Source organism: Dipodomys merriami, unplaced genomic scaffold (genome assembly GCF_024711535.1).
Source record: "Dipodomys merriami isolate MVZ:Mamm:240054 unplaced genomic scaffold, mDipMer1.0.p SCAF_274, whole genome shotgun sequence".
Lineage (NCBI taxonomy): Eukaryota > Metazoa > Chordata > Mammalia > Rodentia > Heteromyidae > Dipodomys > Dipodomys merriami.
Window position 1 is genome coordinate 1,556,029 of NW_027204204.1, and position 24,595 is coordinate 1,580,623.

Consider the following 24,595-nt stretch of genomic DNA (forward strand, 5'->3'; position numbering starts at 1 on the left):
AGCTATTAAAAATGAATTTCTATTGATTATCCTTGGCCTACAAAACCTGCTCTAAGCAGAAAGGCTTTTCTCAGCCCGGCCCTCTGCCTGCCTCCTTTTGGGAGAGGGTCGTCAGGGAGCTCTCCCTGGGTACCAGAGGGCAGAGGTGATACACACACACACACGCACACACACACACACACACACACACACACGCACACGCACATGCACACGTGTGCACACACACACACACACACACACACACACACACGCACACACACTGGGCTTTTCCCTTCCCTCAGAGCCAGGCGATGAACCTCAACCTCCAAATATTTCCTGGTAGGTTGCCAGCCAGTCAGTCCTCCAAAGGCTGGAACTTCCAAGCTGCTGTTCAGGAAGGAGGAGGAGGAGGACGCATGGAGGACCCAAAGACACACATTCAAACAAAGCCAACCAAACAAACTTGATTCCCACCCACCACCGGCCCCAGCAAGAGGAGACTGGAGGCTTGCGGGGCAGGGAGGGGGCAGCTCTGTTATCCCAGGGAGAGCTGGGACTAAAGGAAGAAGCTGTGCCCTGGCTCTCTTTGAAATCAGAATCCTCCTCCCCCCACCACATATATATACATGCATGCACATGTGCACACACACACACACACACACACACACACACACACACACACACACACACACACAAAGCCCCTCTGCCCCATGCCCCTTAGCAGAGATGGAAAGAATTCTGCACGGATACGCTTTACTTTCCTCCCCATCAATCAGGAAGGGTTCTAGAAACTTCCTTCCTGGGTTCTCCAGCAGGGGAGCAGAGAGACTCCGGTGTGCAGTGTGGGAGAAGGGACCAGAGCTTAGGATCAGGAGATGTGTGGCTGGGCCACAGGGTGACCTATAATAAACACCCAGCCTAGGCCTGGAAGAGGAAACGGGCCTCCGCCTGAGCCTCTCTTCCCCGGTGAGGTTTGGGAAAGGTGGGGAGAAGACAGGAAGTCAGGGAGCAGCGGCGAAAGTGAGTGAAGAGATGGGATGGGGTCTGAGCCCGCCGAACAACTCCCACAAAGAAGAGACGGGGTTTGTGTTTACAGAGAGAAGCAGAGCCTTGGGAATGACCGAGCAAGGGTCAGGGAGATTCAAAAATTGCGTGAGCCACCAAGTCCAGAGGTGAGTGGAGCAGAGGGACGGCAGCAGAAGAGACCGGGGTGGGCTTTGCAGCAATGGCGGACCAGGGAGATGGACAGGGTCTGTCCACTAGAATGAAAGCCGGGGGGAGGGAATACTTGTGTGGTATTAGCATGGCCCTAAAGCCTTCCACTCGGGAATAACTGGGCGAGAAAACCAAAACCTAAAACTTCCAGGAGCGTGTCACATTGTCAGGGGCTCTTCTTCGGCATCTGAGCGTGTCCAGCTGTCTTTGCCTACAGAGCTTCTCAGAGCCTTGGACACCACAGGGGGCATTCACACATCTCCAAGATGGGGTTTAGGACTTGCCACGTGGCTGGAGCTTATTGCAGTACAGCGTTCTTTTCTTGAAGAGCACTCGGAGTGAGAGGCTCTGCGGCCATACAGGGAGAGGTGGCCTTGGAAAGAATCAGTATTTATTGAGCGTGCAGCGGGGCCTGCTCCCCGGAGGCAGATGGGGGGCCTGGGTGTTGGAGGAGGTGAGCTCCTGGGGTGGGGGACTTTGACATCCACACTGCACAGAGCAGCTCAGGGGGAGCAGACACCGGGATCTGCCGTTCACCAAGGGATACGTTCAGATGCAGCCCGGCGTTCTCAAGGTGATTCGTAGTTGTGTTTAATTCGGATAGCGCGCTGGGCGCTAAGCGGAGGCCATATCCTCTTTATTTCAGTTCATACTCTAGGCAAAGCCATGAAGCTAGCTCTTCTCTTCGCCTGAGGCCCAGAGATGGAGCTTGGCTACACAGACAGCCATCTGCAAACAGAAAGTTCTGGCTTAAAACTAACTCCCGGGGCCTTGCTGTGGGGTGACTCAGGCACCTAACCTGGGGGAGGGGGGGTCTGGGTTTGTGGGGGGGGTTGTTTTTGTTTTTCTGTGTTAGTCCTGGGGCTTGAACTTGAGGCCTGGGCATTGTCTCTGGGCTCTTTGTTGTGGTGGTTGCTCCAGGCTAGCACTCTATGGATGTAGCCACAGCTTGAGGGAAGGACGGAGACAGGGAGGGAAGGAAGGGAGGGAAGAAAGAAGGAGGGAGAGAGAGGAGGGAAAGGAAAGGAAGGGAAGGAAAGGGAAAGCAGGGGAAGGGAGGGGAGAGGAGAGGAGGAGAGAGGAGGGGAGGGGAGAAGAAGGGAAGGGAGAGGAGGGGAGGAGAGAGGAGGGGAGGGGAGAAGAAGGGAAGGGAGAGGAGGGGAGGGGAAGAGAGAGGAGGGGAGGGGAAAAGAAGGGAAGGGAGGGGAGAATAGAGGAGGGGAGGGGAGGGAGGGGAATCTGTTGAACCAGTGAAGTATTTCCTATTCTATCCACCGTGTAATGATGGCAGCTTTCTTATTTGTTCTCTGCCGGTCCCTCCGGGTGGTGTGTCAGGTGTGTTCACCATCGGTGTGTGGCAGTGCACATTCTGGGGAATGGAGCCCAGTTGGGGGTGCAGCCTGTGTGTGCCCCGGCTTCTGGGGCTCTGTGGCACCGTGGCTGGGCAGCTGCACCAGCGCCGGGGCCGGCGGGTGGGAAGCCAGCCTGGGCCGCGCTTGCCAAGGGCTCAAAATAGAGGGTAGTGTCCCAGGACTCAGGGAGGGGAGGCCGCCGCGGTGACTCAGCCTTTCGCCCCGTCCCTGCAGGCTCCGCCATCTGCTCACTGAGGGTGCCGAGCTGGGGTTTGCTGAGCTCCACACAGCAGCCGCGGGACCAGCTCCGTGACTCACGCGGCTGCCCAGCTGTTCTGCAGGCTCCAGGGCAGGGCCCAGGCTCAGGGGTGCGGTTCCAGCCCGGGGGCCCTCCCCGGGGCTCCCTCCCCCCTCCATGCAGCCGCCCTGCCCTGCCCCACCCCACCCCACAGCTCCCCAGCCCGGGGGGGGGGGTGTCCACACGGGTGACACCCCAGCTCTACCCTGACCCAGAGCTGGTGGCAGACCCGACCCGTCCTGTGCTAGAAAGTCCTGCGAGAGAGGAGGGAGGTAGAGACAGGAGACAAGCACAAGGCACATTGCTCCAGAGGCCAACCTCCTGCTTCCCCTCTGCTCTGCTCTCCCCTCCCTCTCCCCTTCCCCTCCTCTCCCTCTCCTCTTCCCTTCCCTTCTTCTCTTCTTCCTTTCCTCTCCTCTCCCCTTCCCCTTCCTCTCCCTCCTCTTCCCCTCCCCCTCCCCTTCCCTTCCCCTCTTCTTCCTTTCTCCTCCTCTCTCCTTCCCCTTCCTCTCCCTCTTCTTCCCCTTTCCCTCCTCTTTCCCTTTCCCTCCTCTTCCCCTTTCCCTCCTCTTCCCCTTTCCCTCCTCTTCCCCTCCTCTCCCCTTCCTCTCCCATTCCTCTCCCCTCCTCTCCCTCCCTCTCCCTCTCTTTGGTCCAGGACTGATGTCTGACCTCAGTTTCACACTGGCTGGCTCAGTGCTGAGCCACTGGAGCCCTGCACTGAATGCATTTGGGGCTCTAGTTTGTCAAGTAAGGTCTCCCATCCCTCCCCCGTGAGGACCCCCCCACCCCACCTCTGCCTTGGTGTGGCTGGGATTCCAGGCGTGAAGCTCCTTGCCTCGCTGCATTGGGTTTGTGCTCGTTTGGCCTAGGCTGAGCTCAAACCCTGGTCCTCTCAATGTCTACCTCCCCGGCCGCTGGGCTGCCGGGCGTTGGTGCACACGAGGCGCTCAACACAGACAGGTCCTGACGGAGGAGCCCAGCCCACTGCATGTGTTAGAGATTACAGATGACCGTACATTGCTGGGCAGCCTTTCATGAAGAGATGGCTGCCTGTGTTCCCCCAAATCCCAGCTCTCTGGCTGATGCATTGAACACAGACGTGGGTCTCCATTTGTGGGGGGCTCCGAGCTAGAAGCAGATGAGAGGAAAGCAGGCCTCACCGCTGCCACACCTCTTCATGACACACCTGGATTAGAACACGCCACCCTGCACGGGGGAGAGTCACCACACACACACACACACACACACACACACACACACACACACACACCTGAGATTCTGAACCTCAGCAAAGTGACTCAGACATCAAAGAAGAGGCCGACACCATCTCTGCCATGGGTGGGTAGACATTTCTGCTTCCCTTTTGCCTTTTTTGGGGGGGGTCAAGATGGATTGAAGTCAGGGCCTTTCACTTGGTCAGCAAGCACCCCTAACCACCTGAGCCACACCACTCCTCTGGCCCCAGGAATTCCAGAAGAATCCCTGCCTCTTCATTCTCTGGGGTCCAAGGTAAACTTGAAAGCTACAGCACCTCTTCCCTGGCTCCAGGATGCAGCCAGGGCGCGGTAGGTAATCCCTTCAAAAGAGTTTTTAGAACTGCAGGGTAGGACCCTAAGTGCTTTACTTTTAACAAGGTTAGAGAGAGAAAAAAAAATGCATTCAATTAAACACGCTCACGCACATACACACACCCACAGCTATGCCCACAGGGAGAAGAGGGAAATTACTATTCCTCCCCAAATCTAGAGTGGTTTGCTAGCTGGCAAGGGAGAGAGGGAGGGAGGGAGGTTATTTATGGAGAGGGTGGGAGGGACTTTCAGCCCACCCCCTCCCCCCACCCCCAGCAGGAGCTGGTACCTGCTCTCCCAGCCCCCCCCCACATTGCCCCAGCCCAACAAGAGGATTTGTGAGGACTGCAAAGAACCCCAAGGGCATCTCCCCCCACCCTCCCCTGCCCGGAGGAAAGGCAGAAATAGATAACTAAATAAAACACGAAAATAAAAGAGGAGAAGGCAGCGAGGGTTGCTGGTCGCGTCTGATGCCGCGTTGGCTTTGAACGGTACGACTGGAAGCCATCATAAATTTTCTGGTGTGAGAGACAGGGATCATAAATGCCTCCCTTGGCCGCCGTGGGCACCTCGGAAGATCCTTCCTGGTGTCTGCCCACCCTTGCTGACTCCCCAGCTTTCCCCGGGTCTCCTCCTCTCCATCCCATATTTCAAAAGCCGAACGAACTCCTCTTCGCCGTGCTTGGCCCGGGGGCCCAGGTGTATTGTGAAGGAAGTTCCGGCTCTTCTCGCTCGCTCCGTCTTGGCTAGAGCTCCACACGTGTCCCCGCACCAGGCAGGCTCCGTCTCTACTGCTGGCCTCCAGCTGGGTGCGGGCCTCTGGATCTCCGGGGTCCTCTCTAAGCCGTGGGACTGAAGGACCAGGTGCCTGGGAACGGAGCATGTATACACTAGGTGACTAATGGGTGCTGCTAACTTACGTAGGCAAGGAAGTCCAGGGTAGCCCTGCTGTCCCCGGCTCTTTCTACAGAGGCTCCCTGGTGACTCTCCTGCGAGACCCGTTTTGAGATCTGTCCCAGCAAGAGGTCATCTGCCATGGAGATTGCCCGGCGGGGAGGGTGGGCTGTCCATGGATGCCTATCTACTCCACCAAGAGTCCCTGCTTCTAGAAGGGTTGGGAATCCTCTCCTGGGCCCTCAGCGTGGTCCTGCCATGGCTCACATTGCTCAACCCCCTCCCCAGGCCTTCCTGCTGCCTGTCTGTTCCTCTGTCTTTTGCACCAAGCATGCTAAGTGCTGCTCACGGGCCCCTGGCCGGGTCCCCGTAGTGATGACCTCCCATAGGATGTCTCCCCTTGCTCTCCATGTCCACCTCCCTCCGGCCCCCGCGCCACACCCAGCCATCCAGATCTACCTCCCAGCTCTGGCTGGGTGGTTCTCGCTGTCACCGGTCACCTGGAGGCCATGATCTCAGAATGGCCACGGGCAGTCATCTCAGGGTACCGCTGGGGATGCCGGGCATCATCCCTCCGTGCTGCAGACGGGCCACGCGCAGAGCTCTGTGGGTGGAGTTCTGCTCTGCTCCTCTCCCTTGCCCCTGAGTTGTGGTTTATAATGAACAGTGTGTGCTCTAGGGCCTTGTAGGGACTCGAGTTCAAATCCTCTCACGTGTGAGCCATGTGGTCGCAGGAAAGCTGCTGAGCCTCTCTGAGCCTCCGTCCTCACTTTTCTTACCAGAGGTTGGCCATCCTGGGACGGTAAGCGTGCGCTTAGCGTGGACGCACGTCACCGCCAACGCTTGCCCAGGCTCACGCTCACCATCCAGCATCATAGGGCCAAACGCTCTGCGGGATGCTGGGAGACATGAAGAATCTGGAAGTGGAGTCACTTCAGTGAGGAAGCTGTTGGCTGGTTATGATTTGAGCGGACTCTACACGGCTTCTGGAGTCTTTGCAGAGAACCCAGCCCAAACACCGGGATGGAGGAAGAACTCAGTGCGCACTTATTCTCGGCCCCCGCCCAGCCCAGCGAGCTCTGTCAGCACAGCTAACTCCACATGGGAGAAAGAGACACAGAAGGAGCAGTGGACGTCTCTCCGGTGCCCATGAGTCTTTCCTGTCTGCGTGAACTTTGTCCCAACCTCAACTTATCCCGAATGCCACCGCTTCTGCATCGATGCCCAAACACAGCCAGGAAAGACTCAGAGAGTCTCACTAGGGAAGTGAAGACCTGATAATGGAGCAGGGGGGGGGGGGGGGCGGGCGGTGGAGGGGGGGAACGGGGAAAGGTCTCTTCTCCCCCCACCCCCACGTTCTCTATGCTACTCTGGTGGATTTGCATTGATCCCCCTGTAGCCGAGTGAGAGCCGTCTTTCAAAGTTTATTCTGGTGTCAATTTTTATAGTTCTCCCCTGCCCCAGCAGATCAATACCATGCAGAAACATTAAGGCAAACTTTGCGAAAGCCAATCGTTCAATATGAGTTTTATGAATGGCTCCTAGCCCCAGCTCTAAGCATCTGGAAGTAAGTGGTACCTTTAATCAGATAAGTGATAGAAGAGCAAGAATCTGGGCTGCTTGCTCAGCCTGGAGAGGTAAGAAAGGCTCTGGCTTTAACAAGCATTCTGGTTTTCCAGAGCCTGGATGCTACATAAACCAGGTTTTAAATATGGAACAAAGATCAAAACAGTCATGTCACCACCAAAGGAAATATAAAGAACTGATGAATATGTCTGTCCTGGGTCTTAATCAAAGGCGTGCTGATTATAAACCAAAAGGAGAGAGGTTCGCCCCTTCCTATAGCCCCCTATTTGGCAGAAATTGAAAAATAAACATTGTGAAGTGACAGATAGTCAGTTGTAGACTGCTTCTAGCAGAGTAAGTTGACTTCAACCCCATCTGACAAGCGACTTAGAATTGTCACTTAAAACTCTGCGTGTCTAGAAACCCAGATAAACAAACCAGTGCAAGATAGATATAGAAGCCATGTCCACGCAGGTGGCTCTAGCCTGTCATCCCTGGCTACTCTGGAGGCCAAGAGCAGAAGTCAGCTCAGGTAGAAAAGTCCACGAGACTACCTCCAAATGAACCAGCAAAAACAGGGCTGGAGGTATGGCTCATGTGGTAAAGTGCCAATCTAACAAATAAGTGTAAGGGATGGAGCTAGGGATATGGGGAATGTGTGTATTTACTTTTGTCAGTCATGGGGCTTGAACTCGGGGCCTGGGTGTTGTGTCTGGGCTTTTTCACTCAAGGCAAGCGCGTTACCACTTTGAGCCACAGCGCCACCTCCGGCTTTCTGGGTTTTCTGATGGTTCATTGGAGATAAGAGTCTCACAGCATTTCCTGTCCAGACTGGCTTTGAACCATGATCCTCAGATCTCAGCCTTCTAAGTAGCTAGGATGACTGGCATGAGCCAGCTGTGTCTGGCGGGCATGTTTATTCTTGAAAGTGGCTGCATTGTGTGTGTGTGTGTGTGTGTGTGTGTGTGTGTGTGTGTGTGTGTGTGTGTGTGTGTGTGTGTGTGTGAATCTCCATGGTCTATAGAAGATCTTGCACTGCCCGCCCTCAGGACCTGGCCTTGCCCTTTCCAGGGCAGACAACTATGCTGGAGAGGCGGCTGGGCCCGGGGCAGCCGTGGCTTCTGGGAGGGTGAATGAAACTTTTTGTCCTTCGCCTGGATTCTGAGGGCACTTGTCCTGTGGGGGGGACCCTGAGGTCAGCTGGCTCGTCCTTCTTCCCATAGGAGACCGGGAACACTGGGGTGCAGCGAGACCAGGGGTGCGGCAGGGGCCGTGCAGTTCTTGGAAGCCCGGGACACAAGGCAGAAAGTGAAGTGCGAAGAGTGGGTCATCAGACCGGGGTTCAAATCCCGGCTCTGCTCCCGGCGTGTGACAGTGGAGGTGGGGGGGGACAAGTTCTCTCTGGGGCTGGCTGGCGTCTCGTGGGAAGAGCCTGTGTCTGCTGGCCTGGTACAGCGGCCCTGGCTCTTCTCCCACACCAAGCCAGCCAGACCCTCCTGGCATGGAGGGAGGTGGCTGCATTCTGTGTGGTTGCTGCTCCATTCCCGTCCTTGCTGAGGCTGGGCTGGGGCTGGGGCTGGGAGGGGACTGGGGCTGAGGCTGGGGCTGGGGCTGGGAGGGGACTGGGGCTGAGGCTGGGGCTGGGGCTGGGGCTGGGGCTGGGGCTGGGGCTGGGCCTAGCCCATTCTCCCTCGCTCAGGCCCTGCGATCAGACCAGATGCTCCTTCCCTGGGAGCTGTGGGGCACACAAGCTCCAGCATCTCTCTCCACGCCAGACTCACAGCCCAGATGCCCACCCGAGCAGGCCAAGCCCAAGGGGAGAGCCCTGCAGGTACTCTAGATGATCCCACGGACTTGGAACCTGTGCGTATTGGCAAACAGATCAGTGTAGTCCGGAGGCAGGCGCCGGGGAAGGGGAGCTCTTCGTGGGGGGTACGGGGGGGGGCAAAGGGGCTGCCGGACCTTATCTACCTCATGATGGCTTTATAACCAGGAGCCCAGGACCAAAGTCCACCCGATGGGGACACTTGAAATTGCAGGCGTTTATTGCATGTAAATATGCCTGAATCAACAAGAAGGGACACAGTGAGGTGTGAGGTGGAGGAGGAGGTAGATTGGCCAGGGGGAAATGGTCACGCCGAGGTGGACGGCACCCCCAGGGCTCATGCTGTAGCTCCAGAATCTCCTTGCTTCACCCTGAGCTGCTTTCCGGGATCTTTGTCTTCAGGCCTCAGTGATTTCCGGAATCTTCCATCCATGAGTCACTCTCATGCACACTCATCCTGGACGAACACCTTCCAGGCCCGCTGTCCCTAGTAAATATTTCAGGGCCTGTGGAGATCAATGATGTACCATTGATGGGGAATTGGATGTAAATCATCTGAGCTGATCCAGCGTCCCAGCAATCAATGCTCACACACTGGGGCTATTCACTTCTCGGGAGGCCTTGTTGATGGATGGTGGTAGGAGCCAAGTCACCTCACCTGGAGTCTGGGGGGTGTGGCCTTCCTGTAAGAGCAGGTGCCAGGACAGGACCGCCCTTCTCAGAGACTGACTGTCCACTCACCATCTGTAAGGCGTGGTCTTCGGTAGGATGTTGGGACTCCGTCTTCTTCTCTTGTTTCGTGCCAGGCTTTGCTGTGAAGCGGCAGCCAGACGCTGCCCTAGGAGATGTCCATTCAACATCTAGTTGTGTGCCTTCCATAACAGGAGCACTTGGGTGGCAAAAGCTATCAGCGAGCCTGATGGTACGGCAGCCTGTAGTGACTCAAGAGGCAGAGGCAGGAGGATCAAGCATTGGAGGCTTGGGCAAAGTTAGCAAGACATTGTCTAGGAAAACAAACCAAACTAAAAGCCAAAGGACTGAGAGGGGGCGTGGCTAATGTGGCAGGAAGTAGCATGCAGGAGGCCCTGCGTCAACCAACCAACCAGCCAACTAATCAATCAATCAATTAATCAATAAAAAAGGCATCAGCCTGTAAACACTTTGACCCGCTAAGTCCTCTTCACTCACACAGAGAAAAGTGTATTCAACTTAGGCTTGAAAGTATGTGTCCTGTACTTCTGTTTGCAACAGACCTCCAGTGATACAAATACTCAATGATGGCTGATGGTTAAACTATTTCTAGTTTGCACACCCCCCCCCGAAAAAAGGAAGAATCAAACACATGATGCAAGAAGCAAACTCTGCTCGAGAGCTCACAAGAGAGCAGAACTTTGATCTGCAGACTCGGGGGGCCGGGGGGGGGAACGGGGAAGTGGAGGTTTTTTCCATAACCGAGATAATAACATATGACAGAACCCAGCACTTTCCACGGTCCTACAACGAGCTTCTACTACTATTGAGCATCCATCAGTTTGAGGACCTCCCACTTGGATACCTTTACTCACCGAGAACTGAAAGATGTCCGACATTCCGTAATTCATACCATGATACTATTTCTGTACATTGTCATTCTGCATCTACTCGTGATAGTGCCTTGCGTCTATGCATATCCACGTACAACTCTATTTCTGTGTTGCTTGGTGCCATGCATTCAGTGGTGACTAATACTGATGCCGTTTGTGTCCCAGGAGTTTACCTTTGGGGATGTCTGTTGGAATAGGATGAGACTGGAGGAAAAAAAAAAAACTTCGTAATAGATTATAGTGGCTCTATCTGGGTGGTGGGTTCATGTATGAATGTTTGTATACATTATAGGTGATTTTTCCATATGATATAGATATATATATATATAATTAAGGCATATGCGCTTTTATTGTACTATGTCTATTGTATTATATATCATCGAATGCATGCTGCACCATACACACACACACACACACACACACACACACACATTGCCTTTCAGGATTTGTCCACAGTCTTGTTTCTCCCTGAGGGTTAGAAGTACCACCTGCCACTTCCCTGGGCACAGAGGCCCTGGGAGAATGGCGGGAACCTGCGTCCCTTTTCATCACAGCCCAGCTTTGCATTGCAGGCCTGGCTTCCGTTGGCAGGGCCTGGACTGGTCCAGCTGCAGGAGCTGGCTGGGGAAGGGCCTGGTGTCCTCCCGTGAGCACATATGGGCCACAGGGCCCCGAGGCAGCCTCGTGGGCTCTCCCCAGCCCTCGGAGTGGGGTGAGAGGCCCAGGGGGGACTGGCTGGCTGAGATTTCTAGAGCCTCCTATTTGCCGAAACCAGCCCCATTCCCACAAATCCCAAAATAGAGTCCCTGGCAGAGACGTGAACTCTGAAAGGCAGATAGGGCTGTAAAGAAAAATCATGGAAAGCAGCAAAGGCTGTCTGCTTTTACCTCCAACTTCACAAAGCCTTCCCCCTTTTTGGTACCACCCATTCATCTCTCAGCATGCTTAGAATTACGGGTACTGGAGAATGCATAAACTTGCTCGGAAAGTTCTAGCAAAAAGTAGGATGTCTCTTGCGTGCCAGGCAGGGAAACAATCTGTGGTTTCTTTGTTCTCGAGGGAAGTTCTTTTCTGAGTCTGACTTCAAGTCCACAGATGCCAGCTATTTTCTTCTCCTCCCACACATCCACCCGTCCGCTGGTTTTTCTGAGGGCGCAGAGTCCGCATGCCGGTCCTCCTGCGAGCTGATCCAAACAGCTTTCCAGCAGAGCCTTGCTACATCGCTGTGTTGGGCAAGACATTGTGCTGGGGTGAACGATGTCGTTAGGTATGGTAGGAGAACCCAGCTCTCAGGCAACAAAGTAGAACCAAAAGACACAGGGCAGCTGTACCCCCCATCTACCGGGCACTGGTCTCACCCCATGCTAAATAATCTGATAGAACGACTAGATAATCACGGTGGCTATGATCTTTATTGTATGGATTAGGAAACCGAGTCACACAGGAAATAAAATTTAACAAACAAAAAAGGAAGAGAAGGAATGCTTCAACACAGCTTCACACAGCTGGAAAGTAGACGAGCCAGAAACTGGCAAAGGTGAACGAAATCTCTGATTTCCCATGGCCACATTTTTTTTTCTTTCAAGCAGAAGTAGAGAGGTCCGCCCTCTGTCTGCCCTCCTTCCCTCTGCCTGTGTGCCCCAGCGGCCACTGCCCAGGGCTGGGAAAGCCCCGTGTTGCTCTGTTCCCAGCCTGGCATTCTCTCTCTTGAGCCCAAACCCTGAATCAAGCCAGACAGAATCCTGCAGACAGAAGGGGCCACCCAGCCTCCCAGGATTCCCCCCCACCCTCTGCTTTGTAATGCACATCGGGGCCAGGGAGGCCAGCCAGGGCCTGGTGTGGCTGCAGAGTATCTGCCCAGCCTTGCCCAGGGCACACGCAGGGACAGTATTCCGATGCCCCCAAGCAAGCAGCGTGTGGGCTGGCTGCTGGCTGAGTAGCTGGGAAGAGCCATACGGACATGGTTTTGGGTACCGCTGTCTTTACAAATGACACTTTGCTTCGCATCACTGGGCCCAGCGAGGGCTCCCTCCCACAGCCCAGCCAACCCAGTCTACCATTTTGAAGCGGCAGAGCCAAGATTGCCAGCCCTTTCTCTTTGGTTCCCATGTCCAGCTGTTACCTGCCTGGCTGTCCAGCTCTCTGGATGTCTACTCCAAACTCTTCCTGTTTTATAGAATCGTTCAAACACCACAGGTCAGCTGAGAGATGATCAATCACTCATTACATCCAATGAAAGACCACAAGGCCACCTTGCCCTGCTTCTCATTGGTCCTTCTGTGTGTCTATAACATACACAAATGTATACCCTGCCTCTCATTGGCCCTTCTGTGTGTATGCAAATGTCTGCCCTGCCTCTCATTGGCCCCAGTGTATCATGTATGCAAAGCCCGCGCAGAGTTCCCTGTGTGCTTTCTAAACAAGGAAGGGGGTAGGTGGTCTTCTAGAAAACTCTAGGTCGATATTTACTAAAATTTAGACATTTCATGTATCAATTCATAAGCCTTATACTGTTTACTTGTAAGTTTTTTTTAACAATTTATTTTTCTTGCCCCCAAAGTATACCTCTCCCCAAAAGAAGAAAATGGGAATCCTTCCCATAAGCAATAAACCATTCCCATTTGCTACCAGTAGAGATGAAAATCTACAAATGAATGTCAGGAAAACCCCTATAATTGTTTACAAGTCGTTCACTGAGTGTGGTGGCCCTGAGCTGGGCGCTCTCTGTCTCTCTCTGTGTCTCTCTGTCTCTGTGTCTCTCCCTTCTTTAATGGAGGGAGTGTTAATTACCACAAATTTAGCCATTTATAACAACATATCACATTACAGATCACAGGCCAGGAGTCTTGGCTCCGCTCCTTCCCACATCCCCCCGGGGAGAATGATTTCCTTGCTCACTCAGGTGTTGGCAGAGCTGGAGGATGCAGGGCTCTGAGGGCGGCGAGGGCTCGTTTCCCTGCGGCTTCTCAGCTGCGGGATACCTTTGCTCTGGTGCTCTGACCCATGTTCCCCCAGACTCGCAGCAGCACATGGTGCCGCTTCTGGTTCTCTGCGGACCAGAACTCAGGTGATGAGATAGCTCCCACCTGGATCATCTAGAACAATCTCTCCATTCTAAGGACCTGAAAATACAACGTCCCTTTTTGTCAGGGAAGGGAAGGTATTCACAGGCCTGACGCACCTAGGGATCATAATTCTGCCGCCACCTCTCAAGAGTACCAACCCAGGCTTGTTGTTAGAATCCGAAAGAGTAGGTAGAGTCAAAGGGAAGGGGGAGCGAAGGAAGAAGGCAGGGAGGGAGAGAGGGAGGGAGAGAAGGAGGGAAGAAGGCAGGGAAAGGAGAAGAGATACTTTGTTTACTGGGTAGTACTGTAATGGAAGTGCGGTCTATGGGACACTAACGAAGTCACTGTGTGTTTCTAAGTTCCTGTTCTCTCTTCTTGGCCTTCAAGGCTGGGTCTGGAGCCTCTACCTGGGACAAGAAAGGAAATGCTACACCTCTCAGAATGACTTCTTGCTGAGGTTGTGAGTGGGGTCTTCCCTGGAGATTCCCCCAAACCTCTTCAGGCCTGGAGTTGGCTCCTTCTAGGCTCACTTCCTGTCTATCGGCAAAAGATCCCACCCAGCCCTGGCTCTGGTCCCCAGGTCCCTGGCCCCCCTGGCTTGTTCTCTGTGACCTGGGAGGCCCTAATAGCGGCCTGGGACTAGAGAGAGCCCTGCGTGCCCAGGCTGGGTGGCTGGCTTCTTTCTTTCACAGGCCTGGTCTCTCGCCCTTTGCTAATTACTTTGATCCTTTGCACTTTGTAAAAAAAGCTCCACAACACCAATTGGTCCCCTCTGGCTTTAACCTTGCAACTCAGTTGGCCCTTGTAAAAAAAAAAAAGGGGGGGGGCGTGGGGCCAGAGAGAGGCCAGGCCTGCAAACAGGCCTGCAGACGCAGGTCCCACATTGGTCCTGGGTCTGTTCCTTTAATAGTTCCCTCCCAGGCCCCTCATACCAAAAAAAAAAAAAAGGGGGGGGGGGAATGGAACAAATAAAACTTTTTTTTTTTTTTTAACAAGATGGCAGGGCTATGTGCAGAATCAACTTCATCAGCAGCTTGTTTGTTCTCAAGTTCCTCTGCTTTCCACATATCCCCTTCCTGCCCGTGCTTTCTGCAGTGGGCTGGCCTGTTCCTGTTTCCCTCGTGTCTAGAAAGTCTCTTCTCCCACTCCAGTCCCCAAGTCTACCCCGTTCCCCCCCCACCCCCCCTTCCTTCATCTGTTCTTGCTCCTTTCCCCAATCCACAAAACGACCAAGCGAATTTAACCATCTTGGGAGAAGAGATGTTTGCTTTTGCAGGAACTCATGTGGAAGTAGGTGAGAACGGACAAGGTAGCCCTTTAGGTAGTAAGTAAGGAACAGGCTTGATTATGGGGTTGTGGGGAGGGGTGTAGCCAGGCGCCAGTGGCTCACGCCTGTCATCCTAGCTACTCAAGAGGCTGAGATCTGAGGATTATGGTCCACAGCCAACCTGGGGAAGGAAAGTCCCTGGGATGCTCATCTCCAGTTAGCCACCCAAAAGCCAGATGTGGAGCTGTTGGCTCAAGTGGTAGAGGCCTAGTCTTGAGTTAAAAAACAAAAACAAAAACTCAGGGATAGCACCCAGACCCTGAGTTCCAGCCCCAGGACCAGCCCCAAAAGACAAAACAAACAAAAAAGCACAAATAGGGCCAGTTGCCCTTGCTGTGTTTAGACTAATTCCTCCATCTCATCTTGATTGACAAACACAAGGATGACACTTGTAATGTTTATCTCCACTTAATCTTGTGTCATAATAAAGTCCTAAACTTGCAGAGCATTTACATTTTTTTAATGTATGAGTTATTAAATTCAACATGATCCCTACTTCAGAGTTAACTTTTGCTGTAGGACAAAGTACTGACAACCCAGCATTTACTCATGGGAGAGAGCTTTGTAATCTGGAGCTTTGAGTTGGAGCTGCGATCTACTGCTCTCAGCTAGACTCAGGTTTTTGCAGCCTCTGTGTGGCTGGCTGGGGGCTGGTGGATCCAGGGTCCCCTAATTGGGGCTCTTCTTGCCAGTCCTTGACATGAATGACCTTGAACTTCCTGACAAGATAGTCTGAGTTTGAAATGCAAGTTTGCAAGTCTTTGCGAAGCTTAGTCTTTCCAACATTACTGTCCCCAATTCTAGTCCCATGGGAATGTAATAGGTATCTAAGAAAGAAAGAACTACGGGTCACCTCACACACACCTCCTCCCTCCAAAAAAGTGGGAAAAGTTGGGCTCCAATGAGTTCATGCCACATTTCCCAGAGGCACCCATTACCAAGACGCCTGGGTGCGTCTTCCACAGTGGGAGACCATCAGATCATTTCCAGATTCCCAATGGATGTCCTGCCTGAAGGGAATGCCTTCTGTGTGATGCGTTCTGGAAACACGGAGCGTACAGATGAATGAGTTATGTCCTTTCTGTGTCATTCAAGTCAGGCCAGACCAGAAGGTCTTTCCTGTGTCATTCAGGCTCAAACCGGAAGTTCTTCCCGATCCGTACCACTTCCGGGGTTACTACTCTGGCAGTTCCTGTGGGCTGTTGGAGAAAGGGCCTTCTTGGGATATTTGCACGGGAAACATGGCTGTGCACCAGAATTCATCAACTTGTTCCTTCATAATCATCAGAAGCAATCCAGAAACTCTTTCCAAAAACATATGCGGTGACCGGTGAGGATGTTCTTTTTCTTTTTTTTTTTTTTCCTTTTCTCCATGCACCATTTATTTTCTGTGGATGGTTGCATTCATCCAAGCCTCTGCCTTTTATTTGTCTAACTTTACATGATGCTGGCCACATTTTTACGGGTTGGTAGAGTGGTAAGTAGTTCAATCATCTGCCATGTAGATGATATCGTTTGCAGTTGAGTTTTTTTGTTGTTGTTTTATTTTGGGGGGGGGGTTGCCCCATATTTCAATGTTTGGATTTAAAGCTTTTACATCCATCTCAAGTGAGTCAGGTCTGTCTTTTGTTTGTTTGGTCTATGCGCAGAAAGCTTCAAAGGGAAAAATGAAGGCACTGGACCATCTCACTTTTTTTTTTGTTGGTTTGCATAGTAGCCACGGAAAGATCTAGAAGCTCAGGCCCCTTCTCAACCTTTCCATCCCTGGGGTCCCAGCTGGCAGCAGGAGAGGAGTCCTCTTCGGGGTTTTTAGATAAATTGCACTTGGGGTCTTGCCAAAGTGCATGCAGGATTTGGGGTTGGCTTCAGGCTGAGGTCTAAGTCGACAGCTGTTAAATCCACCCCAAACCACAAGCCCAAGGCCTGTACTTGAGGCTCTGAATCATTCATATCTCTCTCATTTCTTGTCTACTTTGAATCCAGAAATCACAGAAGAAAGCCTATTATTAGAAAATGGGTCTTTTGATTTCTTTTTCAGGGTAGAGAGAACGTAGGGGAGAAAAAAAAAATCCATGGTCTCAAACTTGACTTGTGTAGATGTGCTCCCCCAACCCCTCAGAAGGGCCGATGTTCCCGCGCTGTGAGTCTGCAGTAGTTTTCCATCCGTCTGATGGGGGGAAGTCAGCATTCAGGGCGCACCAAATTAGTGTGAGATTTTTCTCAGGCAGGTTTTGGAAGTCTCCCAGATTTCTGCAGCTCCACGATACTTCTGGACTCAAGGCTAATCAATACCCATCACGCCCCAAGTCTTGATTTCTTCATCTTATCTTCATCTTCACGTACAAACTAAGTGAACCAACCAATCTATGTTCTGAATACTAAAATGCTTGCAATTAAGCCTTTTTTCAAATGCTTGTAACCTACCTATTCAGGTGTGTGTGTGTGTGTGTGTGTGTGTGTGTGTGTGTGTGTGTGTGTGTGTGTGTGTGTGTGTGTGTGTGTGTGTGTGTGTGTGTGTGTGTGTGTGTGTGTGGAGAGGGTGTGATCAGGTAGCAAGAGTAGCTCAGGCAACAAACAAGCCAGACTTGGTGGTGTACTCCTATAATCCCAGCTACGTAGAAACCTAAGTAGAAGACTCACAGCCTGAGGCCGGCCCTAGGCAAAAAACATAAAACCCTATCCAAAAGCAAGCAAAAAAGGCTGAGAGGCATGAGTTAAGTGGTAGAGCTCCTGCCTAGCAAACATGAGATTCTGAGTTCAAATTCCATGCAAAAAGTAAAAGATTACACTTTTTGAATGTTTCACTAACTTGACCTGCAGTGGCTCCCATTTATGACCCATGGTTGTTCCTGTAGAACAGATAACAAGACATTAGAGTTCCCCCCCCAAAGAAAGCCTCCTGTTGCTTAGCAACTACCAAAGTATCAGAACCTCTTCTCCTGGCTCCCCTACCGTCACATTTGAGCGGATGGCAATCACTTGTTTAGCTGTCTGGCCTCTATGGAGGAATAAGCATTATGTGCTGTTCACCACTGATTTTAGCCCTAGACAGACCCTAAGCCATGTCCTGGTCTACAGTGGGTGCTTAGTTAGGTGTTTACCAAGAGAAGAAATGAATGAATGAATAAATGAATGATTCCAAGTAGCCTACTCCACACTCTACCACCTTCCTTCTAATCCTTAGCCTGGTTAGATATTCAGAATTTTGCAGGAAAATGACTCATGTAAAAGTACTACAACAACAAGATGATATTGGGTGAGAACAACTTGGTACATAAATTCCCCAGCCCCATGGCTTCTACTTTGACCTCTGCTTGCTTCCTCTTCCCCCCACTTTTGAAATGAAAGAAATTAGATGCACATTCTTCCCCCGCACCACCACCCCATAAACCACAAACTTACACCCTAAGTTGGATCCAATAGCTAAGTTCACCAAAGGAGGCCAGATGCATGGAGATAGTTGGAAAACACGGCAAGAAGCAGTTTCCTGACGGCATCGCAGAAAAGATCCTGAGACTCACCCACGATCTGCTTTGAGTTTTACACTTGAGATTTGATAGCCAAGGTGGGGCTAACTTGTCAGGGTGTTGGAGATGGAGGATAGCACTCAGAGAAACAGTTTGGTCATAGGCACTGGCAGTCAGTGGCAAAACAAATAGGATATCGAGATGGTTCCATCTGGAAGAAACTACATCTTGAACATTGCTATGGAAAAATCTGGGAAGCCGGCGGGAGGGACTCCACGCGGAAGCCTTGTGAAATGGCCTGCGTGTACTTCCTTTTCAACCCTGAATGTACGTCTACGGGCGTCTTTGATCCCGAACGATGCTATCACTCTTGTTCTCAGAGCAGAATTCGACCCTGACTGGGAAAAATAAAACCAACGGATGGATTTGGGGTCATGTTCAAGCTGTTCTCATCTCTCCCTCCGCCGGCCCCCACCACGTCCCCCAACCCAAGTCCCGGGCAGACCCATAATCGGGAAGGTTGATAATTGCTGGTATTGTCGGAGATTCTGATCTCTTGACGGAGATGAAAAGACTGCTCTCCATTTCCTTGGCTCAATGGTCAGTAAGAATGTGTCTCATAAGGATGGAGCCCCGGGGCTTTGGCCAAACTCCAGCTGGCTGTGTCCTGCCCGACTCAGCCCCAGATGCTATCTTGAATCACAAGGCAATGCGAAGGGAGCTTTGAAATCCTTGCCGTCATTTTACATTTGGGAGCTTTGAAGCCGGGGAGGTACAGTGTTAGAATATACCAGCACCACTTTTGGTTAACTTTGTGTGTGTGTGTGTGTATGTGTGTGTGTGTGTGTGTGTGTGTGTGTGTGTGTGTGTGTGTGTGTGTGTGTGTGTGCACGTGCACCCATCCTAGTGCTTGATTGAGCTCAAGTCCTGGGCTCTCTGTCCCTGAGCTTTTGCTCAAGGCTAGCACTCTACCACTTGAGCCACAACTCCACTTCTGGCTTTTGTTTGAGTGCCGAAGTGGCGGTAAGCATCTCATGGACTTGTCTGCCCTGGCTAGCTTTGAACTGAGGGCCTTTGCTCTGAGCCTTTCTCAGGAGCTGGGATTACAGGCATGAGCCACTGGCTCCCAGCTTCATTTGGACTTCATAGGAGTTCTCACCAACTAGGATTAGCCCCAGGCCTTGCAGTGGGACTGATGCTGTACAAGGTAGCACTTCCTCATCTCAGATCCTTTCCTCACCTTCTCCCTTTGCTTGTGGGCAGCTCAAAGCTGGCCGAGAAGAAAGAAATTGCTCAGCCAAAGCCAGAACCAGGTGGCTTGTAGATTCCTGGAGTTCAGACCCCATCACCAGGTGGCCCAGGCTCCTGCTATGAACTTGAACTTGTCCTGCAAGACTCCAGTGTTTTTTAGGACCCAGGCACACAGCGTTGTAAAGAAATGGGGCAATTAAACCTATAAAACCAGAGTTTACGGGGAAATTTATAGTGTCAGAGGCTTTTTATAGCTTTTTAAGATTAGTTTAAATAGAGGGAGGGGGGAGAGAACAGGGGACCGAAAAGGAGAGGGTTTGAAACCAGAGGAGACTTAAAAGTTCAGAAAGAAGCTTTTTAGGAAGCGCAGAGGGGGGTCACAATTTGTGGCACATTTTTCCCCATCCAGCTGTCTTTTGCAAATTGGACCAAAGAAAGAAGAAAAGGGGAAGGAGGAGGTGGGTGGAGAGAGAGAGAGAGAGAGAGAGAGAGAGAGAGAGAGAGAGAGAGAGAGAGAAATAGAAGTCAGGATTGGCTGCCCTCTCCTCTCTTATTTCCTCTTTTTCCCCGAGTTCTCAGACATCTGAGAAGAGAAATGAGCAGCTCTCCTACAAGCTCCATCTTCCAGGCCTAGGGAAGTTTGCAACTTCTCTGCTTGGGGAGGTCCATGGAGCAGGCAAAGGGCCTGTGGTAGGAAGAGACCCCTCCCCCTTCTTTCTAGAAAGATCAGGAGCCGTCTATTTCTTTAACTCAGCGGCACATGCCCTTTCACCCTGATTGTCCAGGTTATTCAGACTCATCCTAAGGTTCTTACCGCAAGAACTAAACCAGACAAAAGAAGCCACTTCAAGACATTAAGGGAAAACAAGCAAGCTTTATAATAACCATGGATATAGTCTGCTCTGGTGAGTGATGGATAAAACTACACATGTACAGAGATTGTCATACTTTACAATTGATCAAGTAGGTAAGAAAATGGTTAACATTTGTCACTAGGGAGGATAAGATGGTGCTTAACTGGTACAGAAGGAAGCAGACTCACCCTTTTTCCTAACTCTGGTAAATTTTGACCTGTGTCCTATGCATACATAATCTGTTCAAAACTCAGGTTTCATTTTATTTCAAGAAATACTTAAATTCACCTGGTCTGTGGTGGTGCATGCCTGTAATCCCAGCTACTCCAGAGGCAGAGGTCAAGACCAACTTAAAAATTATTCGGAGGGTTCCTATCATAGAAACAAAACACAAACAAAGGGGACGAGGGTGTAACTCAAGACGTAGAGCGCTTGCCTAGCAAGGTAAAGGCTTGAGTTGAAACTCTAGCCCTGCCAACAAAAGAAAATATAAATTCCTTTAATTCTACCCAGAAGGAACTCACCTTGAATGAGCATACACATTATTCAAGTGTGGCAAGCTTCTATCATTGAGAAGCTCCCTGTTAGTTGAATATAGAGTCTTGGCTCAATAATCCCAACTCTTCTGCAAATACTTGTGATTCAGAATGTGTTTTAAGCCAGGCACCAGTGGCTCACACCTGTGATCAAGAGGCTGAGATCTGAGGATTGCAATTTGAAGCCAGCCCAGGCAGAAAAGTCCATGAGGCTTTTATCCCCACTAAACTACCAAAAAAAAAAGCCAGACATGGAGCTGTGGCTCAAGTGGTAGAGTGCTCGTTTGAGCAAAAAGAAGCTCAGGGACATTACCCAGGCCCTGAGTTCAAGTCCTAGGACTGGCACCAAAAAAAAGCACTTTATACACCAGCATCAGAAAAGGACCATACCAGTATCTTAGGAGAAAACCAGAATTCAAATCTCAAAGTCCAATGCCTAATACACAAATATCACTTTTGCAACACACACACACACACACACACACACACACACACACACACACACACACACACACACAGTTGAACAACTTCAGGTTGGATAACTTGGAGAGCATCTATACTTTGGAATTCATTTCCTCGACATAATTTTTACTTTGCAGGGCCGCCTAAGAATCCTCTTCCGTATGCACGTGTTCAGTGTTTGATTACACAGTTCTTTTAAAATCTGACTTCCAACTGCCTGAGAGTATGGCATGAGGCAGCCTTGTTCATCCTGCCCTTGCGTTCCAAGCCCAGATCCTGCTTCGCTGAATAAACGTTTTCCTGGGAGAACCCGTAACTAAGCATCATGGTTAGCAATGATTTCGGCTCGGCTGGGCAGCCTGCTTTTTCCTCCAGCTAGGATTCAGACATCAAGCTCTAGGAGAGGGCACTCACTTGCCTCCATTTACTATCTAGCACTCCTATTGGGTTGCTTTGGCACCATTAAGTATAAACCCTTCCTATTGGGCCAGTTGACCACCATTCAGTAGTCTTCCTATTGGACCTTTTTTCATATAGCCATTCAGTATGGAGACTGTCTATTGGGCATTTTTCACTGACATTTAGTATGGAGGTTTTCTATTGGATACTTTTTGCAACCATTCAGTATGAAGGCTTCCTCTCAGGCTTTTTTCCCCCCAGCTATTTAGTATGAAGCACTCCAGGAGACCATCAGGTCAGGCCATGGGTCAACACGGGGCTGCCAATCGGTTCTTCCACAATGGCTTTCCAGGCTGGGCTCTTCTGTTTGTGTCAGCCGTTAGTTGCCTAGACTGCTGACTTGGTACCTGTATCTTCTATCCATAGGTAAAGGTTGGTGTCTTGCCAGCATCTATTACAGAGTACAGTCGACAAATGAAAAAGTTAAGGTTATGGTAAAGGGCGTGGGTTTGCTCTGGCTCTACTGCTCATGACGTTCTCTGAGTCTCAGTGCCTTAAGCTGTAAAATGGACCTAGTCATCAGTACCTCCCTGGAGCTCTTAGGAGCATGAACTGAGTTAATGCATGCCAGGGGCTTAGCAGATGCCTGATAGTCATTACAGACATTAAGCACTTAACAAACGTTAGCTAAAAGCACCGTTCCAAAACTCCAGAGAGGCCTTGTGGCATCGTGCCTGCTTGATTTCACTCCCAAAGCTGATCTAACTCAGTTTGAAATGTCAGTTCCCCCACAAGAGTCAAACTCAGTTCTTTTGGTGAAGGGGTTTAAACTCTGCCATTTCCGGTTCTAATTACAGGCTTATTTCAGTGGATGTAACTCTTGTTTTCTATTAAACACACTCAAGAATGTCTGGGTTGATTATTTCTTTGGCAAGCTCCTTTTAAAAGTTATCGCATATTTATGGAACTCCAGTAAAAACAAAAATCTACGTGCTTCAATAAACGGTGTTATTTCATCGTATCTATGCATCACGCTGACTCTGAGAGAATTCTTGGTAACTATGTGTGAAGCTCCAGGTACCATTTTACACTGTTCAATCCTTGCACTACAAAGCACCCGCTGTTATTACCTATGAGATTAAGTGATCCTGGAAAGATCACAGAGCCAGGGATGGGTGGTAATGTGTTCGGTTTGTTTTGGCAGTCCTGGGGCTTGAACTCAGGACCTGGGCACTGTCCCTGAGCTCTAGCCCTTTGCTATGTTGAGCCATATCACCACTTCCAGCTTTCTGGTACTTAATTGGAAATAAGAGTCTCATGGACTTTTCTGCCTGGGCTGACTTTGTGCATCCTTCCTCAGATGGCAGCCTCCTGAAAAGTTAGGATGACAGGCATGACCCACCAGCACCCGGCTCTAACTTGTTTATGAGATAGGATCTCATTAATTTTTCCCTGTACTGGCTTCAAACCTCAAACTGTTTTAAACTCAGATCTGCTTGGGGGCTGTTGTAGTGTTCAATCTCCAATCTTCCTCTTCCGATCCAATCATAATAATAATAGTAATTTTTTAAAAGGAGATAACAGCCGGGCTCTGTTTGCTTACCCCTAGATCCTAGCTACTCAGGAGCCTGAGATCTGAGGAGTATAGTTCAAAGCCAGCCTGAGCAGAAGAGTTCAAGGGACTTTATCTCCAACTAACTTGCAGAAAGTCAAGGATAGAGGTCAAGTGATAGAGCACCAGCCATGAGCGAGTAAGCCAAGCGAGAGCACAGGCCCACCGCAGAAATGATCAGAAAGAATTATGTGTGTCGTTGTTGAAGCTTTCTGATTTTCAGGTTAAGTGGGATTTCACATCACTTACTAGAATGTATGCTTCTTTTTTCACACATAAGGTAGTTTTCTAGTTGTTGTGCTGTTAGATAAGTGAAGGGTTAGGCTCAACTGATGACAGATGCATCCACGCTGTAGGTGGATTTCTCCCCAAAACCATGCTGTAATCTTGGTACTCAGGAGGCTGGAGCAGAATGATCACAAGTTTGAGACCAGCCTGGGCTACAACAACAACAAAGTGATACTTTCAAAATAATAATAATAAATTTGAGGGCTTAATTGCTTAGAAAATTATATGAAAGGAATCTGTACCACTCATTTCTGGAAAATTAGATGTTATTTTATTTTATTTTTTGGGGGGTTCCGGTCGTGGGGCCTGAACTCTGGGCCTGGGCGCTGTCCCTCAGCTCTTCAGCTTGAGACTAGTGCACTACCACTTGAGCCACAGCGCTACTTCCAGCTTTTTTAAAAATTTGCTTATGTGGTGCTGAGGAATCGAACCCAGGGCCTCAGGCATGCAAGGCAAGCGCTCTACCACTGAGCCACCTTCCCAGCCCTTATTTTATTTTTTAAATGCAATTTTAAGTAGAGGATTTAGCCATTGACATTAGCGAAAGGATAGGTGTCACTCGGGATTTTGTTAGACAAAATATCAAGTGGTGGGTTTTAGCTAGTTACCAAAAAGAATTATGGTGGGCTCCTGTAGAAAACATTCCCCCCTGCATACACACTGATTCTTCAGTGTACCTTCTACACGGAGTGGGGGTGTGGAAGTCAGGCTACAAGGTTATTTCTTTGCCCAAGTATTTCCAGTACTGGAGAGTAAGGGTTGCAACTATTTAGCCTAGTCATTCAAGCCAGCCAAGACCCGCTCCACCAGCTCCCCAGGGTTGGTTTGGCTTCACGAGACTTTTCTAACAGCCTCCACTTCATCCCGCCCATTTTTCCTGGGCAGGAAACCCACAGAAACGGTGATTGAAAGGGAGATGCTACTCTGGCCTCTCCTCCATCCCAGCGAAAGTGGAATCATTCAGTCAGGCCTGGGTGGGATGGTGCAGCCATCCGACAGGGAGAGGTAGTCTCCTGGAAGCCAAGCCATGTGGGTACCCTTTGTTTTCTCT

General features: G+C 50.7%; 1 long non-coding RNA gene across 1 annotated transcript; it reads right to left on the bottom strand.

Moving 5' to 3' along the window:
• Positions 1-8,929: 8,929 nt before the first annotated feature.
• Positions 8,930-18,352, bottom strand: LOC138837692 (uncharacterized). Its single transcript, XR_011375411.1, has 4 exons — positions 18,078-18,352; positions 10,266-10,487; positions 9,442-9,632; positions 8,930-9,206 (listed from the first exon to the last, which is right to left on the bottom strand). It is a non-coding gene; the product is annotated as an uncharacterized lncRNA (long non-coding RNA).
• Positions 18,353-24,595: the final 6,243 nt, after the last annotated feature.